Source organism: Podarcis erhardii, assembly GCF_964252035.2.
Source record: "Podarcis erhardii genome assembly, chromosome: 1".
NCBI classification, from domain to species: Eukaryota; Metazoa; Chordata; class Lepidosauria; order Squamata; family Lacertidae; genus Podarcis; species Podarcis erhardii.
In genome coordinates this window covers 69,288,782-69,296,725 of record NC_138497.1, presented here as the reverse complement: position 1 = coordinate 69,296,725, position 7,944 = coordinate 69,288,782, and the positions used below count along the sequence as shown (strand labels likewise).

At 46.5% G+C, this 7,944-nt stretch overlaps 1 long non-coding RNA gene across 1 annotated transcript; it reads left to right on the top strand.

Moving 5' to 3' along the window:
• Positions 1 to 286: 286 nt before the first annotated feature.
• Positions 287 to 5,854, top strand: LOC309330960. The gene is made up of 3 exons (XR_014151665.1): positions 287 to 664; positions 1,509 to 1,563; positions 5,392 to 5,854. It is a non-coding gene; the product is annotated as an uncharacterized lncRNA (long non-coding RNA).
• The last annotated feature ends 2,090 nt before the right edge of the window (positions 5,855 to 7,944 follow it).

Here is a 7,944-nt window from a genome sequence, read left to right as displayed (position 1 = left end):
TATTTTTTATAGTGCTCCTGTATTACATTTGATTTCTTTCCCCTCACCCTGCACAAAAGCTGGGGCGGGGGGGGGGATAACAACTGACACCTTAATGTACTTGATGATCAATGCCAGTGTAAGACCAGTGCTAAGGCTATCCTGTTTTGGAACAAAGTCAGGAAGCTGGAAGCTAAGAATGATGCCTTGCAATTTTGTGCAAATTGTGCTTGCTTATGACCAGCCCTCCATTCCCCACCCTACACTTTTTCTTGCTCTTACAGGGCCAAATCCAGAAGATGAGGATGGAGTGCTTGGAACCAGAAAAAGTCTACATTGACCTGGTCCTGTAGTACTTTATGGAGCACAATAACCGTAATGTATTGCATGGGGAATCTTCCTGGAAGTTGACCTGTTTGTTGATTACATCCATTGCTGGCAGGATGTTAAAGAGTGGGAGGGGACCCTCTTCTAGCATCCTTCGCCATCTTTGTCTGGCTCACCACAGAGGAAGGGTTATTGTTTTTTGCAGCACTACAGTAGGACTAAAGGACATGATACTTTATTATTCTGTATTTGGACCCGAAAGATAAATAGCAAGAAACTGACACCACAGCAAATTAGGAGACTAAAAAGAAGAAAGGAGATGAAGTGCATTATCAGACCAGTCTCAAAGTTTGATAAGGTAGGGTGGATTAGACATAAACTACTTTACGGTGCATTCTTATACATGCTTTTCTGAGGAGGTGGGGAGAAGTCCTGCTGAACTCAGTGGGACTTCCTTCTGAGCAGACATGCATAAGGCTGTGCTATCAGTCTCTGGCCTGTGAATTAGATGAGAAAATGACCGAGCGATCCATCCATGTGACTGGAGTGTTGATAGCCTGATGGCAAAGTCAAGATAAATGTGTAACATTATTTAGACCGACAAATGCAGTTTGTCACTGTAAAACAGATCAATGGTTTCCAAAATTAAAACATTCTATATCTGTCATACATTCTTATCAAGCGTTTTCATGAGTGTCAGGTGAGAGGCAAAGATGATGCACAATCAAACACAGATCCAGGACTGGAGAAGTGTTAAGTCTCTCTGAACATTGCACTGTTTTCTGTTTGGATTTTTAACTTTGGTAAAAAAGAGTACCATCTCATTCAGTGCTGCCATTTTAAGATTTACCACCACTGCAGCTCCATACAGTTAATTTTTCGGGGGAAGAGTTGCAGAGGCTCAGATCTGTCTAGAAGCAACCCTGATTTGGAAGAACTTTCTCATAATCCTTGATGTGTTAAGACTCACTGTAGATACTCAGTGCATGGTCAGGTAAAAGTACCCTGAGCATGCTCGGAGACACTTTAAACCATTTTATTTAACATGTTGGAGCCCAGATATTGAAAAGAGGTGCCAGGGCTGAGCCATAAAACAAATTCATCTCTGGTTTTATTCCTCGAATCTGTATTTTTTGATAACGTCACTATGGTTGCACAAGGAGCAGTGATTGTTTTCTTCAGTCTTTGTTTGTCCCTAATAGGTGGCATGCTTGCAGCGAGAAGTCAAACACAGCTTCCCTCCTGAGAATGATCAGAGTAAGCACAGAGAAGAAAAGCCTGTGGCAGACCAGTGCTCTAATGCTGTACTTCTTATTCTTTCAATATCTCTGCCAAAACCTAGGAAGCCGGTTATGTGGGCCTCAGAGAAACAGCACAAATCACTCCTTGGCATGGATGCTACAGGCACCTATGCCTACCACCTTCAAAAGTCATCATGTAGCCAGATGTAGTTGTTTTTATCATGAACTCCTAATTGGAGGGTTACGCTTTCTCCCCCCCCCCATCTTGTGGGTAAATATGAGGTGGGGGTAAACACAGAGAAGGAGTGGAGAGAGAGATTGTTACCAGGGATACAAACAGGCAGTGAAAGATAGTAAAGGAGAATGGAGAAGGTATTTGGCTCCCCCCTTCCCAAAAAAACCTTCATATGAGTAAAGTTTTATCTTGGCCAAAGCCATCTTTGCTGTTAGGCAGACTGAGGTGGCTGCCAGAGGTGTCAAACGAAAGAAGTGCCATGGTCAGATCACTTCCTGGTGCAACTGGACTTCTCTGCGACCCATCCCCTCTGCAGGGAGGTGGGACCAATTCGGATGGTCTGCCCCCGCCACTTAATGGATCCAAATGGTTTCCAGAGAGTGGTAGGGGATGCTTTATCCCATGTTGATGGCCTTTCAGCTGATTCCCTGGTGGCCCGCTGGAATGTGGAGTTAACCAGGGCTATTGACTGTTTGGCTCCGAAGCGCCCTCTCCGATTGCATGGAGCCCAGACAGCCCCGTGGTTTTCCATGGATCTGAGGGCAATGAAACAATCGTTGAGACGGCTAGAGCGCCGGTGGCGGATAACTCATTCCAAATCTGACAGGACACAGGTTAGAGCTCAACGTCGAGCCTACCAAGTGGCGATAGCGACAGCGAAGAAGACTTTCTTCGCCGCCTCTATTGCATCTGCAGAAAACAGCAGCAGGAGACTTTTTCAGGTGGTTCACAATTTAGCAGAACCACCTGCGACATCGGGGCCCAGTACGGGCCACATGATCTCCTGCAATGATTTCACAAAGATTTTTGCAGATAAAATCGCTCAGATTCGGGAAGAGGTAGACTCCACCGTGGGAGCAGGGCCGGGGCGGGAGAGTGCTAGAGTCCTGTCTAGTCAAGTTGTGTGGGATCAATTCCAATCTGTTACCTCCGAGGATGTGGACAGGCTGCTTGGACGAGTGAAGCCAACCACCTGTCTCCTGGATCCTTGCCCATCCTGGCTTATAAAAGCTAGCCGGGAAGGACTGGGCGATGGGCTTCGTGGGGTGGTGAATGCTTCCCTCCGTGAGGGAGCCTTCCCAGACCCGCTGAAAGAGGTGGTTATTAAACCGCTTCTTAAAAAACCATCTTTAGATGCGGCCACGATGGCCAATTATCGCCCAGTCTCAAATCTTCCATTCTTGGGCAAGGTGATTGAGTGAGCGGTTGCCGAACAACTCCAGGCACGCCTTGAAGAAGCGGACCATTTGGATCCCTTCCAGTCGGGATTCAGGCCTCATCATGGGACTGAAACTGCCTTGGTCGCACTGGTTGATGATCTCCGGCGGGCTAGGGACAGAGGTGAGAGCTGTTTCCTAGTTCTGCTGGATCTCTCAGCGGCGTTTGATACCATCGACCATAACATCCTTCTAGACCGTCTTGAGGAGCTGGGAGTTGGGGGCACTGTCATACAGTGGTTCCGCTCCTTCCTCCTGGGCCGTGTTCAGAAAGTGGTGTGGGGGGTGAGTGTTCAGACCCCTGGGCTCTCACTTGTGGGGTGCCTCAGGGTTCTGTCCTCTCCCCCATGCTTTTCAACATTTACATGCAGCCACTGGGAGAGATCATCAGGAGGTTTGGGCTGGGTGTTCATCAGTATGCGGATGATACCCAGCTCTACCTCTCTTTCAAATCAGAACCAGTGAAGGCGGTGAAGGTCCTGTGTGAGTGCCTGGAGGTGGTTGGAGGATGGATGGCGGCTAACAGATTGAGGTTGAATCCTGACAAGACAGAAGTACTGTTTCTGGGGGACAGGAGGCGGGCAGGTGTGGAGGATTCCCTGGTCCTGAATGGGGTAACTGTGCCCCTGAAGGACCAGGTGCGCAGCCTGGGAGTCATTTTGGACTCACAGCTGTCCATGGAGGCACAGGTCAAATCTGTATCCAGGGCAGCTGTTTACCAGCTCCATCTGGTACGTAGGCTGAGACCCTATCTGCCTGCAGACTGTCTCGCCAGAGTGGTGCGTGCTCTGGTTATCTCCCGCTTGGACTACTGCAATGCGCTCTACGTGGGGCTACCTTTGAAGGTGACCCAGAAACTACAACTAATCCAGAACGCAGCAGCTAGACTGGTGACTGGGAGTGGCCGCCGAGACCATATAACACCAGTCTTGAAAGACCTACATTGGCTCCCAGTGCGTTTCCGAGCACAATTCAAAGTGTTGGTGCTGACCTTTAAAGCCCTAAACGGCCTCGGTCCAGTATATCTGAAGGAGCGTCTCCTCCCCCATCGTTCTACCCGGACACTGAGGTCCAGCTCCAAGGGCCTTCTGGCGGTTCCCTCACTGCGAGAGGCCAAGTTACAGGGAACCAGGCAGAGGCCCTTCTCGGTAGTGGCGCCCGCCCTGTGGAACGCCCTCCCATCAGATGTCAAAGCGATAAACAACTACCTGACATTCAGAAGACATCTGAAGGCAGCCCTGTTCAGGGAAGTTTTAAATATGTGACATTTTAGTGTACTTTTCCTCTTTGTTGTAAGCCGCCCAGTGTGGCTGGGGAGGCCCAGCCAGATGGGCGGGGTATAAATAATAAATTATTATTATTATTATTATTATTATTATTATTATTATTATTATTATTATCAAAAGCCCCCAATGGGGTAGAAAACCCATTGGTTCAGAAGTGGCACTGGTATCAGCCAAAATCATGTGAGATCTTGCAGAGCGTGCAAGATCTCGTGGAAATCAGGTGAGATTTCACCCACAATTGGCACTGATGCAGAGTGAGTGGGGAAGTTGTGTTGGTCGAGGCAGCCGCAGCAGGGACAGGAAGGGCAAGGCGGCACTTCCTGTTTGACCTCAAGCGGCAAAATGGGATGTGCCACCGCTTCAGAGCCACCCTTTTTGGAACAATAGCACCCACAGGTGGTTACCAGCACCCAAGAGTAATTTCACAGTGGGTTAAGTCTTTGTCCTGCAAAGGCACGGCCTAGAGGTATTTCTCATCCTCTGCTTTCTCTACAGTTGCTGTTCTGGCCCATCGCCCACATCCATCTCTCCTACCTGTCTCTGCTTATTTTTACATTCACACCACAGGCAGCCATAAATACTAGGGTGGCAAACACATTGCGTTCTCTGGCTGAAAGTGCTGCCTCGGCCATTTCCCCTCCCAGATATGAATAATATCCCTGTGACTTAATTCGAGCAACACTGCTATGTCCTCTACTGCCCTGGAAGTCACAAAACTACCCAAAGGACAATACAATGCTGACGGTGTGTGGGAAGTCTGTGTGTAAAATAATACTCATTCCATACAATTGCTCACCTGAACATTAGTTTCTGGCTTGCTTCACTTGGTACCCAATAGAAGTGGGACATTATTCTCACCTTTTTGCCCATATTTATCACCATTTCCTATGGATCCAGTTTAATATATCTCCTAGAAAGTAAAGAATATTATCAATATGAATAACAATTAATACACTACCATCATTTTTATTTAACAATATTATTAGTAAATAATAGTGAGGTGGATATTTGCTGAAGATAAAGATGGGAGCTGACATTTTATGTGTAATACAGCAATAAAATAAAATAAAATAAATCCCCTGAAACACTAATGCATTTTCTTTCAGAATCTGAAAAGTGGAAATTTGCTTGCTGGGAACCATCATTTCTGATCTAATGGAGGTTGGCTATGATATAATTCCTGTTACAGAGCAATTGATCAAACTATGTATTGGTAGTCACCTCAGCTGTACTTCCTGTGAGCAGAAATTACTTGCAAAGTTTTGTATAAAGGAGAACAAAGCTCAGCAGGTTAGTTCAAATGAAATGTTGTCAGAGGTCAGCACTTTCTCCAGCAGGAGCTATCCAAACATTCACATTGTAATTTCCATTCTCCATTCTGTTTCTCAAATGTCGCAACAGAGAATTGCTTCTGTGAGGTGAATGAAGAAGAGCCAGGATGGAGCAAAAGATCATCAATGCATTTGTACATGTACACCTTCTCTTCCCAAGCAATGAATACTATATAGATAGTTTTTACTGGCATCCTGAAAGCATTTATTTTGATTATTCCTGGTGCCACAATGCATTTGGAATGTGAAAATACTGCTGTGTCTTTAAGTAAGGCTGTTTGAGCAGATAGGCATGAAGACGATCTAGTGTGGAATGTTTGCTAATATTACTATAAATTACAGTGGTACCTCGGGTTACATACGCTTCAGGTTACATACGCTTCAGGTTATAGACTCCGCTAACCTAGAAATAGTACCTCAGGTAAGAACTTTGCTTCAGGATGACAACAGAAATCGTGCTTCAGCAGGAGGCCCCATTAGCTAAAGTGGTGATTAAGGTTAAGAACAGTTTCAGGTTAAGAACGGACCTCCGGAACAAATTAAGTACTTAACCTGAGGTACCACTGTACTATAAATTTTGAAGGAGAGCTGAATTTTGGTTCACGTATTGATTTGGTAAGTACAAAGCAGGTACATTTCCATTAATATATGAACTCAAAAAATTGTTCCCTCATTGCTAGTTTTAGTAAGATTGAGCCAAATATGCATCCCTTTCAGATAGATGATTCATCTCCTGCAAATAGTGGATTTTTTTGCACAGTTACAAAAGTGGTAGAATGTTGCTGTTATCCTTTCTCCCCATCAACATTCAGCACCTGGGCAGATGGTCACTCAAGTCACCAGGTTACACTTCCACACAACTCTGGGATGTATGTAAATTATAGTAATTATTTTAGCATTTGCTTTCTCACAACTAAATCAGCATATGCATATTTTATGTAAATCTGTGTCCACTTTTGTCTTCTATTTTGGTGGCCCCCTTCTAACGATGACTTTCCTGCTGAATCAGAAACTATGTACGTGGGTTTATGGTTCTCAGGACTGGATCCCTATCCATATGTATTTTTCCCCCAGTCTGATATTTGGGATGGGATACAATGCTTTCATTTTTAAAATATACAATAAATGTTATGAATATAAGAAGCTCCCTTATACTGAGCCAGACCATCTAGTTCAGTAGTTGTCTACCACAACAGTCAATGTCTCTCCAGGGTTTCATCCCAGCCATAGCTGGAGATAACAGGAATTGAACCTGCGGCCTAACAGATGCACAGTACGTCCTCTACCACTGATCTGTAGCTGTTCCTCTAACAAGAAGCTTGCAGTTGCATATCCGCAATGACCGCTCCCAGCCTAAAACGGGGGGCGCCCTTTGCGTGGAAGCGTGCAGCCCCTAGATCTGGAGCGGCTACAACAGCATAGGCTTGGCTTTGCCTTCCCTCAGGTGGGATACCTGGAGGTCTCCACCTACCTCAGTCAGTTGTCTAATCCCACCTGGGGGAAGCGTTGCCAAGGAGACCAGGCCAGGTAGGGGAGGGATTACCTGCCCACACAATAGAGGGAGGATCTTACCTGGAAATCCTCACTTGGCTCCAGAGCGTCTCCCACCCTACCCACCCTCAGTTAATGTCTTATTTTGCAGGTTAACTTTTATTCACAGGTTTTGCAGGTTAACTTTTCTTCACAGGTATGCGGGCGCTGCTACGTTAAGGTCGCTGTCAAAGGGCCGGAAAGGAATTTCCCTGCATTGGCAGGTTTCGCCTTTCCCGCAGCAAAACGTCACAACTTTGGCGGTATCAGGCCTTGGGCGGAATCCTTTTGTCCATCTTCCTCTTGCAGTGGCGATACCAGTGTTCCCCGTTAAAGGGGTTTCTGAAGGGAGGCTTTGACCGTACGCTGAAAGGTCGTCATTGCTCTCCCCTGCGGCAGCGGCGTAACGGGGGCGGCTATCTCTGCTTGAACATATGTTCTCCAGAGCCGGCCCATCCCCCCCCACACACTGGATAACCCTGATGCTCCCTAGGTCCCCGGCTGGGGACTGCGGAGGGAGAATGCCCAATGCCTGAGCCAAGGTCTACCCACATTTGAAATTTAATAAAGTTGTGGCCAATTTAATCCCATAGCACGTTGTCTTGAGTCGTTATTCTACATGACGGGTGGGACCGCGCGGGATCTGGGGACTCCGCCTGTCCACGCAAATAAATCATTTGTCCTGCTAAGATGCATTGATTGAGGAAAGTGGCTTGCCAAAGTGTGTTGGTAGAAATATTGCATGGACCCTTCCTCCATTCACTTCAGCTGTACTTTCATTAATTATGGCTTGAAGTA